Source organism: Castor canadensis, chromosome 1 (genome assembly GCF_047511655.1).
Source record: "Castor canadensis chromosome 1, mCasCan1.hap1v2, whole genome shotgun sequence".
Classification (NCBI taxonomy): Eukaryota; Metazoa; Chordata; class Mammalia; order Rodentia; family Castoridae; genus Castor; species Castor canadensis.
The window spans coordinates 53568084-53586552 of record NC_133386.1 but is presented as its reverse complement, the minus strand read 5'-3'; the positions used below and the strand labels follow the sequence as shown (position 1 = coordinate 53586552).

Here is an 18469-nt window from a genome sequence, read left to right as displayed (position 1 = left end):
TGAGTCAATTCCTACCACAACTTACCTAATATCGCCACCTTGGTTCTACCACACAGGTCTTTATCTTTTTTTGTTATTGTTGTTTAAAATGCTGTGTTAACAGCTGCAATCTACAGTTTCATTTCACTATAACAGGAGCCATCTGCTGTGAGCAGGCAACAGGCACTGCCAGCTCCTCCCCACAGGGGCCAACCCCAGCACATCTACCCTTGGGGTCAGCTAGAGGAAGTGGGGACTTAAGATCTATGGAGCAGGCTGTGCTCCTGTCCCTCAGTGTCAGGAAGGGTTTCAAGAAGCCCCTGAGGCTGGGGCCGGGATAGGACACGTATAGACCCAGGCAAAGTCTCTCTGTCCTCACTGGCCCAGACCACAAAAACTGGGGAAGACAATGGGATCATTCAGCCCTGCTTGCTATAAAACTGAGGAGGGGTGTGGAAGGGAGCAGAGGGCATAGGGCCCTGGTCCTTGGACCTACTGTGCTCTAACTACAAAGGCCCTTAGGAGGCCTGCGGCCAGGAGGCCTCATGCCCTCTGGTCTGACTCTGACTAAGCCACAGGGCAGTCACTTTGTGTTTTTGTGCCTCAGTTTCCATGTCCGTAGAAACAGATCATTTGAATAACCCCTTAACTATTAAGAAAATTGAATTTGTGATTCTTTTGAAAACTCTCTCAAAATAGATCTTTAAGTCCAGATGAATTCACTAGAATTTTACCAAACATTTAAAGAGGAACTAATAGAAATTTTACAATCTTTTTACAGAAAATGAGAGGAGGTGAAACTTTCCAATTAATTTTATGAAAGTAGTACTAGCCTTATACCAAAATCAGACAGACAGTACAAAATAGATGAGTAGACCATTCATGAGTAGCCCTCATGAATATGGTTGTAAAAATTCCTAACAAATTATTAGCCAACAGAATTTAGCAATATATAAAAAACATTATACACAATCAAAGTGGGGATTTGTTCTGTGAATATAAGTCTAATTCAATATCCAAAAATCAATCACTGTATTCTACCACTTTAACAAACTAAAGCAAAATCAAGATCATATTACTTGATGTAGAAAAAGCATACAAGTAAATTAAGCATGGATTCTTGTTTTTTTTTTTAATAAAAAACTTACAGAAAAATAGGAACAGAGGAAGAATAACTTATTAAGACTTGTACAATGTGAGTAAATGTAAAAATTTAAAACAATTAAATAAATAAATGAAAAGACTTGTACAAAAATTTACAGCTGCTTTCATACTTAGTGGTGAAAGAAAATTACATAGGAATTGAATGCCAAAACAAACATAAATACCCAGAGAAGATGAAGTACATAAAACTACATTTCTGAATTTGGTTTGAAACCCAGGTAACAGCTTTAAAAGAAATCTTAAAATGAGGAATCATAAATAAAACTGTGTTATAAAATACAACAAAGGAAAGGCAGTAAGTATAGGAACAACTGACTTTTTTAAAAACTCTGTGCATGAAGTAAAATATTGACTAATTTAGTGAAAAAGATTAGTAGGTTATTAAGCACCCAATAACTTTTTTACTTTTCAACGAATTTTGTGGTGTGTCGCCACCTTGCTCTAATCACAATGAAAGGGAGGAACTTCAAATCTAAACATATCCAAATAGGGCATAAACTGGCCCATATGAGATCTGTTCAAATACTGACCAACTGTGCTATCAGCTGGGGGCACCTGTCTGTATCAACACCATTAAGTAGCAGTAAACACATTCCGGGTTCAGAAGCAGTGAACATAATAACCTTGACCTAAAAAAAGACATCAGAATGCTGTTTTTTTAATCATTAAAAACAAGCTATTTTCATTTATAATGACTCACAGACTTACCATCATGCTAAGGATAGAGACAATAAGGCAAGTCTGAAATAGCAAAAATAGACTTTTTATAAAAATTATTAAAGAGTATCAAGCATTGTGTTGCATGCCTGTAATCACCCCATGGTTGTAATTCCAGCATTGAGGAGGTAGAGGCAGAGAGGCAGGAGGATTTTGAGTTTGTGGCTAGCCTGGGCTAGCTATATAGTAAAGTTGAGACCAGACTGGGTTATATAGCAAGACCCTGTCTCAAAAAAACAACACACACACATGCATTCGAATAAAGAGTTTCTATGAAAGGCAGGCAAAAACCAGGCTCCAACTTTCAAACCAACTATCTATACAAATGGGCAAGCAGTTCAAGTTCCTTCTTATCCCCCAAATCACAACACAGACTTACAGAATCCTTAGCCAAGGTCTCCCAGCCTAAGGGCAAATACTGTTTTCCAATCTGATCACAGGACTTTGCAAGACAGCCATCTTCTTTTAATAAGCATGAGGAATTCATAAAACACATATTGGTGGCCACAAATCATTCAGCACTAGCCTCCTTTCCTTTCCATACACACTTTGTAATCTTCAGATTCTAGTCTAGCATGAGAAGGTAACAAGGAATAAATAAATACAGCTTCTAATACTTAGGGGAGATATGGTCTTATATTTCTACATTTGCATAGAAATATTATAAGTGGTAGCTTGTGATAGCAAAAAATGGTTCAATTAGCACGACTTTTCAAGTAAGAATAGGCTGAATGCTCTTTTAATAAGCTTCTCCCTAAAGCTAATCACCAAGTATTAGTACAGTTTATTCACAGAAATATGAGCCCATAACAAATGATTTGTAAATTAACTTCTGGAGCAAAAGGGAAATCTCTTAAGAAAACAGAGGAACTCATTTCAGAGATTAGTTTCACAATGGTTTAAAATTTCCTTGGGGTGAGTGGTGGTGGCTCATGACTGTAATCCTAGCTACTTGGTAGGCTGAGATGGAGGATTGTGGTTCGAGGTCAGCCCAGGCAAGTAGGTTAGAAGACCCCAATCTCCAAAATAACCAGGACAAAATGGACGGGAGGTGTGGCTCAAGCTGTAGAGATATGCTTTGCAAGCACAAAGTCCTGAGTTCAAACCCTGACTCTACCAAACAAAATTTTTTTTTGTTTGGGGGCTGGGGATGTAGCTGCCATAAAGCACTTGCCTAGCATGCATGAAACCTTCATTTTCATCCCCAGCACCAGAAAACCAAGGAAAAAAAAAAAAAACCAAAAACCAAAAACCAAAAAACCAAATAACACACACACACAACCCCCCAAACTTTTTTCCTTTTGGATTGGTAGCTTTAAGTTGCTTGTATAGCAGCAAAGTTCCATGAAGTTTCAAAAAGGATTGGAAAGATTTAAAATTTCTTGTTTACATACTGAGTTAGACTATAATAGGCTTTTTTAGTGAAAATGTAACAAATCATTTGATTATTCTTAACAAAAAAAGAGTTGCACATGCTGCAACATTGTGTATTAATGAGTAACATTACATGAATTGACTCTTTCAAGGAGAAAATGTAATCACTTAAATATTTAAGCTGGGTCCCTCTTATCACCTTCATGTTTACTATTAGGTCTAAGATAAGGTTGCAAGGTATGAAAAACATTAAGAGGGTTGTAGAATTGCAAAGAGTTTGGGAACCATAGTTCCTGGTTTTCTTTCTTTCTTTTTTAACAACTGAATACAAGATAAAAATGATGAATCATTAATGTGCCATTGTCTTAGTCCATTTTGTGCTTCTATAACTGAATATGAGACTGGATAATTTATAATAAAAATAGAAATTTATTTCTCACAGTCCTGGAGGCTGGGCTATCCAAGACCAGGGATCTGGCATTTGGTCTGGTGGGGGCCTTCTTGCTGTGTCTTTCTATAACAGAAAAGGTAAGAGCTAAATGGTATGTAAACCCTCTTGTAATGGCCTTAATTCCACTAAGGAGGGAACAACCTTCATGGCCTACTCATCTCTTAAAGACTCCACTCTCACTACTATTATATTCATAACACCTGAGTTTTGGAACAGCAACATTCAAAAACCATGGGTGTCTAAAAATGATGCAGAAGAGAAAAGACGGGGATATTTGACAATTCTACCACAGCCTGATCTCTTTGGCTTAGAACAGTGCTCCATGCAAAGAGCTATTCCATAAATACTTGTTGAAAAATGCAAAATGATCAAAATTGATCACAATTCTACTCAGAGAAAACCACAGATATAATTTACTTTCAGTTCTTTTTCTCATGCATATTATTACAATGTTGAGATTAAACACTATTTAAATAGTCTATCTAGCCTGTTTACTTAAATTTTTAATGTAAGCCCTTTGTAATGTTACTAAAAATGAAAGTATTCTTTAATACTTTTTCACTATTATATTCAAACACACAAAAAGGCCCGAAAACATTTTTAGTGGCAAATACATTTTACGTAAGGTAGTGGTACTACATCAGTCTCTAGGCATCAGTATTTAAAGACAAAACTATCCTACAAGACACACTGGTACCATCGAGGGTGGACTGGAAGTAGTTTCATTTATTATTTGCCCAGTACTTCAGTCAACACTCCTTAGGTCCTGTGTGGGGTACTTTATATGACTCATTTTAGTTTCTGACTTAATAATCACAGTATTTATGAATAAAAATTATTTTCAGAGAGAAGTCAAATAATTTAAGATTATAAAGCCAGTAAGTAATGAGCTGGGACAGAAACCCAGACAATAAGACAGCAGAGGCTGGAGGTGGCTCAAGTAGCAGAGTACCTACCTGCCTAGCAAGCTCAAGGCCCTGAGTTCAAACTCCTGTCCAATAAAAAAAAAAAAAGATATAAGAGCCTTAAGTCATATACTTGGCAGGAACAATCAACTTTTACACTGAGATCAAAAGGATATGGAGGTGTTAATAAGGCAGTGGGTGGGGAGAATACTTCACACAGACTGAGAAGCATGAGAGAGCCTCCAAGAGGGATAATAATGAATTAGGTAGGGACAATTACAAAACCAGGGAACTGAGCGGGAACATAGAAGAAAAAAAAAAAAAAAAAAAAAAAAACCAAACCATGGAGCTGAGGCTGGAAGACAAGGCTGTACAGTGAAAGCCCTCAGAGTCACATTAAGGAAGCTGGCATTTCCAAACTCAGTGAGTAGGTACAAAATGCATTTACTGCTTTTATTTGAAATTGAGTACTTAAGGGGAAGAAAATTCTTGAATGGTTACATTTAATGAAGCAAGAACTATAGGATGAGTATTTGCTTAGTTTTGAAAATATTTTCTGGAACCTATATCATATTTACATTAATAAGTATGAATACTTCAGGAATAAAAACAGTAGTTTGTAAATACCTTTAAACTCAGGTTTTTCCCTCTGGCTCTGGGATGTACTAATTATGGAAAAGGATTCTATCAAGACAGAATACTAGAAAATGGCTCTGCCTCTTCAACAAAAACTGCTGGAAAAACTGGTTAGCAGTCTGCAAGAAACTGAAACTAGATCCATGTTTATCACCCTATACCAATATTAACTCAAAATGGATCAAGGATCTTAATGTCAGACCCCAAACTCTAAAGTTGGTACAGGAAAGAGTAGGAAATACCTTGGAATTAATAGGTATAGGCAAGAACTTTCTCAATGGAACCCTAACAGCTCAGCAACTAGGAGATAGCATAGATAAATGAGACTTCATAAAACTAAAAAGCTTCTGCTCAGCAAAAGAAATGGTCTCTAAACTGAAGAGACCACTCACAGAGTGGGAGAAAATGTTTGCCAGCTACACATCAGACAAAGGACTGATAACCAGAATATATAGGGAACTCAAAAAACTAAATTCTCCCAAAATTAATGAACCAATAAAGAAATGGGCAAGTGAACTAAACAGAACTTTCTCAAAAGAAGAAATTCAAATGGCCAAAAAACATATGAAAAAATGCTCACCATCCCTAGCAATAAAGGAAATGCAAATTAAAACCACGCTAAGATTCCACATCATCATTAGAACAGCTATCATTAGCAACTCCACTAACAACAGGTGTTGGCGAGGATGTGAGTAAAAAGGAACTCTCTTACACTGCTGGTGGGAATGTAAACTAGTACAACCACTCTGGAAAAAAATTTGGAGGCTTCTTAAAAATCTAAACATTGATCTACCATATGATCCAGCAATACCACACTTGGGGATATACCCAAAAGAATGTGACACAGGTTACTCCAGAGGCACCTGCACACCCATGTTTATTGCAGCACTATTCACAATAGTCAAGTTATGGAAACAGCCAAGATGCCCCACTACTGACGAATGGATTAAGAAAATGTGGTATCTATACACAATGGAATTTTATGCAGCCAAGAAGAAGAATGAAATGTTATGATTTGCAGGTAAATGGATGGAACTGGAAAACATAATTCTGAGTGAGGTTAGCCTGGCCCAAAAGACCAAAAATCATATGTTCTCTCTCATATGTGGACATTACATCAAGGGCAAACAGAATAAGGGGATTGGACTTTGATCACAGGATAAAGCGAGAGTACACAAGGGAGGGGTGAGGATAGGTAAGACACCTAAAAAACTAGATAGCATTTGTTGCCCTCAATGCAGAGAAACTAAAGCAGATACTTTAAAGTAACAGAGGGCAATAGGAGAAGGGGACTAGGAACTAGAGAAAAGGTTAGTTCAAGAAGAATTAACTTAGACGGTAACACACATGCACAGGAAAGCAATGCAAGTCAACTCCCTGTATAGCTATCCTTATCTCAACTAGCAAAAACCCTTGGTCTTTCCTGTTATTGCCTATACTCTCTCTTCAACGAAATTAGAGATAAGGGCAAAATAGTTTCTGCCTGGTAGCGAGGGGTTGGGGGGTAAGAGAGGGGGTGGGGGAAGGGGGGAGAAATGACCCAAACATTGTATGCACATATGAATATAACAAAAAAAGAAAAGAAAAAAAGAAAATGGCTCAGGGCTAGGACTGGTTGATCAGTCCCACAGCTGGTCTAAAAGTATGGAAAGTTACCATAGTCCAGGAATGATGGTACTTGAGCTGTGAAAATGGAAATGGTAAACATACTATTGAGAATAAACTGGGAAAAAATGAACTATTTTCAGGAGAAAGGAGATGAGAATAGAGGGAAAGCAGTAAAAAAAAAAAAAAAATTCAAAATACAATTGTAAAACATCCTCCTGATGCCAACAATCATAAAATGACTAGATGGTATGCCTGGTAAAAACTCTGTCACTTTCAACGGATTGGGCCCTTGGATAATAAACCTGTGGTATTCCTGTTAAGATGCAGACCAGTTGCAATATTCATTTATTCATGCATTCTTTTGAATCTTATAGGTTCAGAATGTTTTGACTTCATATTTCTAAGTGTATTTTATTAATTAGAATTATATCAATAATAATGAATTTCACCAAGAAAGTATTCTGAAGCAACTGAATTCTATGATCATTGATTTATAACACATTGTATTTAATTTCTTTTCAACTTTCAGTTTCCAAAATTTTTCACTGAAATTCTTTTTCCATAAATGTAGATTTGATTTATTCATTTTTTTTTTGTTTTAAAATTTTATTTATTTATTTTTCTTTTATTATTCATATGTGCATACAAGGCTTGGTTCATTTCTCCCGCCTGCCCCCACCCCCTCCCTTACCACCCACTCCACCCCCTCCCTCTCCCCCTACCCCCTCAATACCCAGCAGAAACTATTTTGCCCTTATTTCTAATTTTGTTGTAGAGAGAGTATAAGCAATAATAGGAAGGAACAAGGATTTTTGCTGGTTGAGATAAGGATAGGTATACAGGGCATTGACTCACATTGATTTCCTGTGCGTGGGTGTTACCTTCTAGGTTAATTCTTCTTGATCTCACCTTTTCTCTAGTTCCTGGTCCCCTTTTCTTATTGGCCTCAGTTGCTTTTAAGGTATCTGCTTTAGTTTCTCTGCATTAAGGGCAACAAATGCTAGCTAATTTTTTAGGTGTCTTACCTATCCTCACCCCTTCCTTGTGTGCTCTCGCTTTTATCATGTGCTCATAGTCCAATCCCATTGTTGTGTTTGCCCTTGATCTAATGTCCACATATGAGGGAGAACATACAACTTTTGGTCTTTTGGGCCAGGGTAACCTCACTCAGAATGATGTTCTCCAGTTCCATCCATTTACCAGCGAATGATAACATTTCGTTCTTCTTCATGGCTGCATAGAATTCCATTGTGTATAGATACCACATTTTCTTAATCCATTCGTCAGTGGTGGGGCATCTTGGCTGTTTCCATAACTTGGCTATTGTGAATAGTGCCGCAATATATGATGGAGAAATAGCAGCCTCTTCAACAAAAACTGCTGGGAAAACTGGTTAGCAGTCTGCAAAAAACTGAAACTAGATCCATGTATATCACCCTATACCAAGATTAACTCAAAATTGATCAAGGATCTTAATATCAGACCCCAAACTCTAAAGTTGATACAGGAAAGAGTAGGAAATACTCTGGAGTTAGTAGGTATAGGTAAGAACTTTCTCAACGAAACCCCAGCAGCACAGCAACTAAGTGATTTATTCATAAATGAGGATTTGATCATTCATATCAAGTTTGATAAATTATAAAGTTCTGCCATTTTGAATTCTATTTTGTGGCCACTATTTTTATCAATGTGACAAAAAAATCAATTTGTTTTTCTTTTATTGGTCATTAAATTTACTTTGTCAGTTTTAGTTTTTTTACCTTTATTTTGAGGTTGTTTCTTGCCCCAAATTTCCCCTTGTCAACTTTTTCCTCTTTCTTTCTTTTTTGTTGTTGTTTTCATTTGTTTTTGACATAGGGTCTTATTGCATAGCAGACATTGGCTTGGAACTCACAGTTCTCCTGCTTCTCCCTCTCAACCACACAAGCTGTTCATTTTCTTTCTTCCTTTTTTGGGGGAAGAGTGGTGGTGGCGGGAAGGAATCTTGGTACAACTTCGTGGACATAGTTCTAAGTTATTGTCAATTTAATTTTCTGCTGATTGTTTATACCACCGAAAAAAATAAATTTACGTAATAAAATAGAGAACTAAAACTTACTCTTGAGAGTTATATTTAATGAAATAGAATTTAAATGTTATATATCTTAAGACTGTAAACATAGTAATTTGACTAACAAAAATAGATAAGGGGTGAGGATATAGCTCAGTTGTAGAGGGCATGCTTAGCATGTGCAAGGCCGCATGTTTGATCGCCAGCAGTACCAAAATAGCATGAGAGAAAAAAAGACTAAAAACAGGAGGTGAAAGTAAGAAAAGACAGTAAGTTTGTTAATTCTCTCAGTTCAACAGAGAGACCAATATAGTCTAAAGTTGAAATGTAGATTTAAAAGGTTGTTTAAATCTGATTTTTGTAATAATCCTTTACAGTGAAAAAATTCCTTTAGAGAACTGCTGGAGAAATAGTTTTTATTTTAGTTTATTTTGGCAGTACTGAGGCTTGCACTCTGGGCCTTGCAATTGCTAGGCAGGCAGGCGCTCTACAACTTGAGTCTTGTCTCCAGTCCTTTTTGCTTTAGTTATTTCTCAGACAGGGTCTTGCACTTTTTGTCACGGTTGGGCTCAGATGCAATCCTTCTACCTACATCTCCAGCATAGTTAAGGATTACAGATAAGAAGCACTATAACCAGCTTATTCTTTGAGATAGGGTCTCACTTAGTTTTTTTTTTTTTTTTAGCTTTGGCTAGCCTCAAACCATGATTCTATCAATGACTCTCAAGTAGCTAGGATTACAGAAGTGACACACTATGCCCAGCCTGAAGAAATATTATTTTTGTTCTAAGTGGAATTACAGAATAAAATACATATGAATAATTATGATGTTAAATCAATTTATGTTCCTTTAAGCAGCGTATGAGAAGACCGGTTTTATAATATCCTTACCTACATAAAGATTGTCACTTAAAAAAAACTCTACCAAGATAGTAAGCAAAAAAGTCTCCTTTAAAATTTCTTCTTTTATGCCAAATTGAATGTTTTAGCACATTTGTTGGAAATTTTTATTTTACAACACCTCTTTTCAAAAAATATTTGTCTTGCTTTTCCTTATTGAGTAGCTAGTTTTAAAGGGTTTTTTGTTTTTGTTTTTGTTTTTTGCTTTGTTTTGATTTTGGTTTTCTGAGGCAGACTCTTGCTACGGAGCCTTGGCTGGTCTCAAACTTGAGATCCACCTGCTTCAGCCTCCTGCATGTTCCATCATGCCTGGCTATGATAGACTTGATTTGTATGTAATCAAAACTGTCTTTTCTGTTAAAGGTTTCTCCTCTGTCTTTATACTTTAAGGGGTCTTCCCTAGTTTGAGGTCAACTTAGCAGTTATATTTGTTATTGTGAGATATGTTCAAACTTTATTATACTCCCCAAGAAGGTGTCTCAATACATCTACGAAACAAGTCTGTCTTACTTTCTAGAGACCCTCATCATTCCCTGGTCTCTGGGTAGAGAGAAAACTGAGGGTAATTCTGGTCCTTACCTACTTTTCTGTTTAAGTTTTGCATCCAATTTCCACCAGCATTCTCTTCAACGAGGGATCCAGTTTAAGATCAGAGTTTACTTTTATACTTTCAAGTTGTATGACATTTTCAGAAATGCAATTTGGTATTAACTACTGAAAGAATAAATGGAAAACAGATATAGGTACTCAAATCAACAATATGATTCTCAAAAATCTAGTAATAACTATAAAAGAAACAGTCACCAAGTGACATAGTGACTGGCAGAGATTTTTTTCAAAATTTCCCAAAAAAATTTTATATTGTACACTAAACGAAAATGATTTATGGTAGGCACTCAATAAATTTTTGTTGCTGTAAAGAATTTATCTTTTGGGGAATAGTCTGAAATTTTAGAACATTCACTACCAAAATGTTATATGCAACCAAATCTAAAAGAACAGACATGAGAAAATTACCACAAACTATATTGTCACCCACAATTTAGTAAACTTCAGATATTTTCTGGCAACTAGCTACCAGTAAGAGCTTTATTTCTGAAACAAGAGTACACCTAAAAACTTTGTTTTGGCTGAGTGCAGTAGTTCACTCCTGTAAACTGGGCAATCAGGAAGTGGAAGCAGGAGGACCTTAAGGTTGAAGCTACCATGGGCCTTACATGGTAAGACCCTGTCTCAAAAAATTTTTTTCAGTGGTACTGGGATTTGAACTTAGGGCTTCACGCTTTACCAGGCATGCTTTTACCACTTGAGCCACATCTCCAGCCCCCTTCCCCCACCCACTAATTTTCTTTTTTTGTTGTTGTCGGGACTGGGGTTCAAACTCAGGGCTTCGAGCTCAAAAAGCAGGCATTCTACCACTTGAGCCATACCTCCAGCCCATTTTGCTCTAGTTATTTTGGAGATGGCATCTTGCAAACTAGTTGCCCAGGCTGGTCTTGAACTGTGATCCTCTGATCTCAGCTTTCCAAATAGCTAGGATTGTAGGTGTGAGCCACTGGTGCTCAGTGCCCAAAAACTTTTGTAAAAAAATTAAAAAATATATTTTTCAGAAATCCTTTTATTCAAACTTTTATAGACTAAATTTCCTCCTAGAAAACAAATTGTTAATTCTAAGAATAGGCAATGCAAGCAAATTAAAAGTAGTCACTGCCATCACATGTGGTAGTGGCAAAGGACATTATGCTGTCCCAAATTCTATTTCCAACTTCCTTCTCTTGCCTACTACAGATGCTGTAAAGTTACAAACTTGATTTCCCAACACCCCATGAGAGGCCATGTTACACAGTGCTGACTGATGAGATACAGACAGAAGTTTGCAGTACCACCTCTGTCCTTTCTTTCTTACTACCTGGAACATACTTGTGATGTGCAGTAGGCAGCCTCCAAGATGGCTCCCAAAGATTCCTGATATCTACATTCTGTGTAGTTTCCTCATATTGTATAAAGGTTGTATGAACAACAGAATGTGGCAGAAATGATATGTAACTTCCAAACTTAGCTTATAAAAGACAAAAAGACACGATAGCGTCCATCTTTTCTCCTCCCCTGCACATGTGAGCTCACTCACATAATTTGTTTTGGCAAATTTGTTTGCCAAGCCCTACACAGAGGTCCATATGGTAAGAAACTGAACTGTCCTGCCAGTAGTCATATGAATTAGTTCAGAAGCAGACCCCTAGCTCAATGAAGTCTTCATGGGACTTCAGTCCCAGCTGAGATCTTAACTGCAACCTCATGAGGCGCCCTGAGCCAGAACCTCCCAGCTGAACCACTCCTAAATTCCCAACTCTCAGAAAACATTGGAGATAATGTCTATGACTTTAAGCTCGTATGTTTTGAGGATAATTTGTTATGCAACAACAGATAACAAATACTCTGATCCTTGAAGGCAGAATAGTCATTCTGTGACTGTGAGGATGGAAATAACTTTCTAAGAACAGTAAAACATCACTTTTATATAGTGAGTGTCAGTGTCTGCCTAAAACACAACTTCTTATGGAGGAAGACCCCTTATCTGTTTTTACCATATAGTAGGTAGGGTCTCCCATTATTTACAAACACATTCCTGACTGACATGCACAATTCTCAAAACCCAACTATAGCTTCCAAAGAAAGGTTCCTTTTATTCAAGGATCTGCTTCTGCTCAGAAGTTCATACTTCTCTTATCTTCTGGAACCCAGCTGTTCATTTCCTGATCTAGGCTATTCTATAGGCACTCCTAGTATTTCAGGACAGTGACTAAGATTATCCCCTTCATTTAGCAAGCAATTACAGTTCTTTTAACAGAGTGCCTACTTCTTAAAACATGACTCTCTTTGACACATGCTGTAAAAAATTCATTCAGCAGCACCTCTCCGAAACAAAGAACTCCGGAATAGATTCTAAACTGCCAGATCGTGTAATCCACAAGGGTTTCTCAAGGATAATCTGCTTTATCACATGGATCCTGGGAACAAGTTTCAGCCAAAGAGCAAGGACTGGCTGTCTCTAAATGAAGTACACAAGTGAGAGTTCAGCTAAGAAAGATCTCCTCTCCTAAAAACCCAACATTCCCTCTCTTAACTGCAACTCTCTCTCGACATGCCAAAAACTGTTCACACATAACAGGAGGAAAGTTTCATTTGGCACAGAAGTAAAAGTAATTTAGATTTAGTGACCTTGCTTTGTTTTTTTCTTTCCAAGTGTACCATTGCTCAGAGATAGAGGCAACACAGTTCCAGAAGAGGAAGAAAAATTACAGGAAATCCTGATCCACACTTGTCCAAAATCATCAAACAATCTAAGCAACTGGTATTCACTCATATGATTGCTTTTAAGTTGTCAGCAGTTCTTGGCAAATACAAGAATAGAAAATAACTTCAGCAAAACTCTGATCTCTAAAAGGCTTAGTGTTTCTCATGAGTCTCTTGCCCTTAAAAAGGGTCAGGGGTGGGTACCTAAGAAAGGAAATTTAGCCAGAGAACAAACCTTCTGCTCTATGAGATAACATAATCCAAGATACCATGTATACTGTATTTGAGGAAATACACAATATAGTTTTCTAAAATTCATGTAACTCCATATGTATCACTGTACTTATATAAAATTTGAAGATAGTAACTTCTTAACATTTAACCAACTTGAGAAAACCATTTCCTAAAATTTAATTAAAGGAAATTTCATTTTAACTTTGAGATGTAAAAAAGTCTAGGATCTTTGAAGACAGCAGGAATATACTTCTAAATTCTAATAGTACTGCTTAATTATAGTCAAGCAGGCACAAAATAGCATTTCATAAAAATGTGATCACTAGACTTGATTTCATTCAATTATGTATGTTCAAAACTAACATGACATTGTTTTCTAAGGTCGGAATGACTCTTTTATTCTAAAATATGGTCATTTTCACAATGACTATACTAGGTAAGACCCAAACAGCACTCCTTCTATCAAACTTTAAGAGGCTGTCATACTTCTGGTAATGATCTGGTGGAATTAGAAAAAAATTCAGTTGTAATTTTTATTCTCCCCTCTGCTTCCCCTACTGGTCCTTCCAAAAACTGACAGCAACACATTGTTCTAAAAAGTTACTTATAATATTCCTGAGACTTTTCTTCAACCTGAGTATTTCTTCCATTCACAGGAAGACATGGCTAGACTGTAACAATGAAAGTAGACTCCACCAAGCCAAGACAATGTGAATAAGCTCAGGGACTTCCCCTTTGCCACACCATGGTATTCTTTGACCTACTTTGGTTTTCTAAAAGTCAGTCACCCCTTTAGTTCTCAGCCTTAAAGCACCAAGTGAGGCTGCTGTTCATTATTTATTAATAAGCAGTGGCAACAAAAAAACCCCCCACACATACATATATATGAGTAAATATATAATTTGCAGAAAAAGCTATACCACCAAATAAAACATTAGCAAAAGATAGTATTTTTTTTTCTGGAATAGAAACTGGAGACTTTTAAGACAAGTATTATAGAAAATGCTGAAACTATTTTTTAAACTAATGTCTTGTATAGGTATTCCTGATCCATACATTCCATCTTTTGTTTAAAGCATCTGTTTATAAAACTTTACAAGTTCTAACTGGAGTAGGAAGAGCTGTGGCCCACTTAATTTCACTTACCAAGTCTTTTTTCTTTTGGGTGATTAATTGTTCCTATTTTTTAATTTTTTATGGTACTGGTAATTGAACTTAGGGCCTCACACTTGCCAGGCAGGCACTTTACTGCTAGAGCTATGCCCCTAACCCATTTGTTTTTATTTTGCTTTTGAGAGAAGGTCTCCCTAATTTTTGCCTGGGCTGGTCTTGAACCTCAATCCTCCTACCTCTGATTCCAGAGTACCTGGGATTACACACATACACTTCCATACCCAGCTTCTTTTTTCTTGATTAATTGAGTACCATGGAGTTTTATAAAAATTCTAGAAAAGCATCATGTTAAAATAAATAGTGATGGCAATGAACTAATCTCTTTTAAAGGGAAGATTTTTAAAGGCATAGACAATTCTCTCCCTCGTTTACCTTTTTGGGTCAGAAAAAATAGGCCATCAATGACTATAATTAGTACAACATCTGTAGGATCCTCAATTCTATTTAGACTATACAGCATAATTTAATCTAGTTTAAATTATGATTAAATGAGATCAGTACTGATTTGTTACAAGAAATTAGCAAAATTTCCCCTAAAAACAAAGGATCATCAGAACCAGGAATAATCACATGCTCTTCCTCCCTTCTGTTAAATTTATGCCAGGTATCTTTCAGTGTCTCAAGAGGGAAATTTCCCTTTCAATCTTTCCATCATGAAATACCAACTTCAAACTAAATAAATGTAGCCAGGAATGGTGGTATACACCTGCTTCCCTGGGGAAGCAGAGGCATGAGGATCATGAATTTGAGGCCAGCCTAGGCTATACAGTGAATAAATAAGTAAATAAATAGTTGATTAAATAATTGTGTATGAATGGTGATTTAATTTGGGATTAAAATTGCTACTCTTTAAAAATGCATTTTACTGTTTGAAATGTCTCAAACATAGCTCAGCTATCTATCTGACTTTAAAATAACCATAATCTAAAATTAAAGCAACAATAAGTTTTCCTAATTGTAAGCTGTTCTAATATAGGTTGTTGTGAACCACATTTGATTGATTGGATTAAACCTAAATAATTGAAAGGTATGTTATATGAGGAAAAAGCCTTGATCAAAAATTTTTTCAGTAAATTTAATTAATGTAGGAATTTTACATTTCTGTATAGCATACAGAAATTAAAATGTCAAATTTGGAACACTTTTAATTGTAAATTTAAAATGTATTCTTTTAAGCAAAAATTAAATGGGAATTTAATATTGGAATTAATTTCACCTTAATTTTAGGATATACAGTAAACTTGATCTTCACCTTCCCCTTGTAAATTAATCTAACAAATATTTGCTTAGCTCTTACTATGTGCCTACTGACAGAGAAATAAATGGCAAGAAAATTCTTACCTCCAGTAAGCCTCGCTCTAGTGGTGAACAGACAGTAATCTAAGAATTATCAAAATGTGATATGGTGCTGAGAAGTAATAATAAAGAGAATGGATCTGATCAGGAAAGTCTTAGAAGACTTCCTCCAAGAGGTTACAACCAAGTAAAATCTGGAAGATGAGCAGGAGGAATCTATTAGTGAAAAAAGATCATCAAGGAGCAACTTTGTCCAGGAAGAGGAAAAGCATGTATAAGAAGCAGCACTGGGAAGCAACTCCCTGAAAAGGGAGTTGAACGATGCTGGTAGTCAGGGACACAGAGTGAAGAAGAGCACATTGCAAGAAAAGGCTATGGAGTTCAGTAGTGGCCAGACCATGTGGGCTTCATGGGAAGGGTGACTATTCATCCTGGTATGCTACTGTTGACATGTTGTTATGGTCTGGATATGAAGTGTCTCCCCAAAAGGCTCATGTATTGAAAGCTTGGTCCCTGATACAAGCACTGTACATAGGTGGGACTTTTGGGAAGTAACTGGATTATGAGAGTTCTGACTTCATGAATGGACAAATACATTGATGGATTCAAAATCTGAATAGACTATTGGGAGGTAATGGAATTGTGGAAGGTAGGGCCTTGTTGGAGAAAGTGTCTCAGTGGGGGAATGTCTTCAAAGGACTTATCTTGGTCTTGGTACCTTCCTGCTACTCCTCTCTGTTTCCTGTTTGTCATGTTATGAGCTGCTCTGCTCTGTCATGTCTCCCTGCTATGATAGACTGAAATCTCTGAAATGAAGCAAAAATAAATCTTTCCTCCCCTATATTGTTTTGCTCAGTTATTTTGTCTCAGTGAAAAGGCAGACTAATACACTAGGCACAATTCATCCTCTCACAACAGCCCAGTTTGGATGGTAAATCTTCTGAGACCTTACATAGAATTTGGTCTTTAACCAAACACTTTGAGAACTCGTGTGTGTGTGTGTGTGTGTGTGTGTGTGTGTGTGTGTGAGAGAGAGAGAGAGAGAGAGAGAGAGAGAGAGAGAGAGAGATATTACAACATGAATTTAAATATAAAGGTAAATATACAATTGTTAGAAATCCCTTCATCTACAAAGTTTGAAACACACTGCATGGTTGGTCTCAGGGAAAACACAACATCTTAACTACACCAAGACTTCTCAATGAGAAGCAGTCACTGCGCCCTTGTCACTGCTTTGAGTCCCAATTCCTGGATGTCCTACAGAGGTCAAACAGAAGAAGAGAGCAGGAATATTTCTGTCAGCCAGGGTGGGAGGTACATCACTATATGAGATACAGGAAGAGAAGGAGACTGCCAGGATAGGTCCAAGAGTAACTGAAGAGGGGTGTGTGTGTGTGTGTGTGTGTGTGTGTGTGTGTGTACATATAAATGTGTGTGTTGGGGGGTGGTGCATGTAAAAGGAAGCCTACTCTTGGGTAGGGTGGATGGGGGAAAGGCCGGAGGCTATAGGAAATAATAGACTAATGCCTTGACTCAAATTCTCCACAGGCCCTACCCAGTAGGCAGTTCAGTTATAATGATGGTTGGGGAAGATGGGGGTGGGGATGATGTAGAAATGATCACAGAGAAGAGAGCAATTAAGAGAAAGTCTGGAGAACTACAGCTGAGGAAGTGTCTGTCCAAATTTGCTATCATGCCACTAAAGATTAGTTTTGCTTAAAATCCTTGGAGTGTGAGGCCACTTCTGAGATTAAAACTGTGCTTAATGCCATTGTCCCTTTGGATTTTCCTATGTACCTCTGCTGATCCTTGTGCTTTTAAACTTCTGATGACAATTTGTATCAGACAAATCTCATACTGCCACCTTTTAATCTTACTGTTTTCCTACTCAATCTACAAATTCCTTACCAGGGAGTTTTACACATTTGCATACAAAGATATTCATTATATACTGGGAAGTTAATGAAGTCTTTTTTTTGGGGAAAAATGCCTTTCACAAGTTTTCTGGTACTTATCATATCTGAAAATAGTTATACTTTAAAAAAATTAAAAACAAAAAATCCTGGCCAGGTGCCAGTGGCTCATGTCTGTAATCCTAGCTACTCAGGAGGCAGACATCAGGAGGATTGTGGTTCGAAGTCAGCCTGGGTAAATAGTTTGTGAGAACCTATCTCAAAAAAAAAGGCTGGTGGAGTGGCTCAAGGTATAAGCCCTGAGTTCAAGCCACAGTACCACCAAAAAAAAAAAAAAACTCTCATGAAAATCTAAAATTAAGATTTTCATTTATTTCACTCTACCTACATCAAATCTAAATTAAACAGAAGAAAAAAACTGAGCCATGTGTATAATCCTGGACCCAAGAATTAACTGAAACTTATGACATGTGTTATGGCTCAGATATTAAAGTGCCTCCCACCCAGAAGACTCATGTGTTGAAGGCTTGGTCTTCAGCTTGTGGCAGTTTTAGAAAGCAACTGGTTTGTGAGGGTTCTGACCTCATCAATGGATTAATCCACTGATCGATTCAAAACTGAATAGACTATTGGGACATGGTAGAAACGGAAGGCAGAGTCTAGTTTGAGGAAGTGGATCACCAGGGAGCATGCCCTTCAAGGGTATGTCTTGTCTCTGGCCCCTTCCTCTGTCTCTCACTTGTTCTGCTTTCTGGCTACAGTGAGGCCACATGTT

At 37.0% G+C, this 18469-nt stretch overlaps 1 protein-coding gene across 2 annotated transcripts in view; it reads right to left on the bottom strand.

Moving 5' to 3' along the window:
- The window catches only part of Sesn1 (sestrin 1), a 94691-nt gene that overhangs the window by 46271 nt on the left and 29951 nt on the right, over positions 1 to 18469 (bottom strand). Inside the window, exon 1 of one of the 2 annotated variants that reach the window (XM_074077121.1) lies at positions 26 to 165. The exons of the other annotated variant lie outside the window; for it this stretch is intronic. The gene's annotated coding sequence lies outside the window, so the exon portion shown is untranslated. Of the gene's footprint in view, positions 1 to 25; positions 166 to 18469 lie in introns of those variants that run through there. 2 annotated transcript variants of the gene reach the window in all.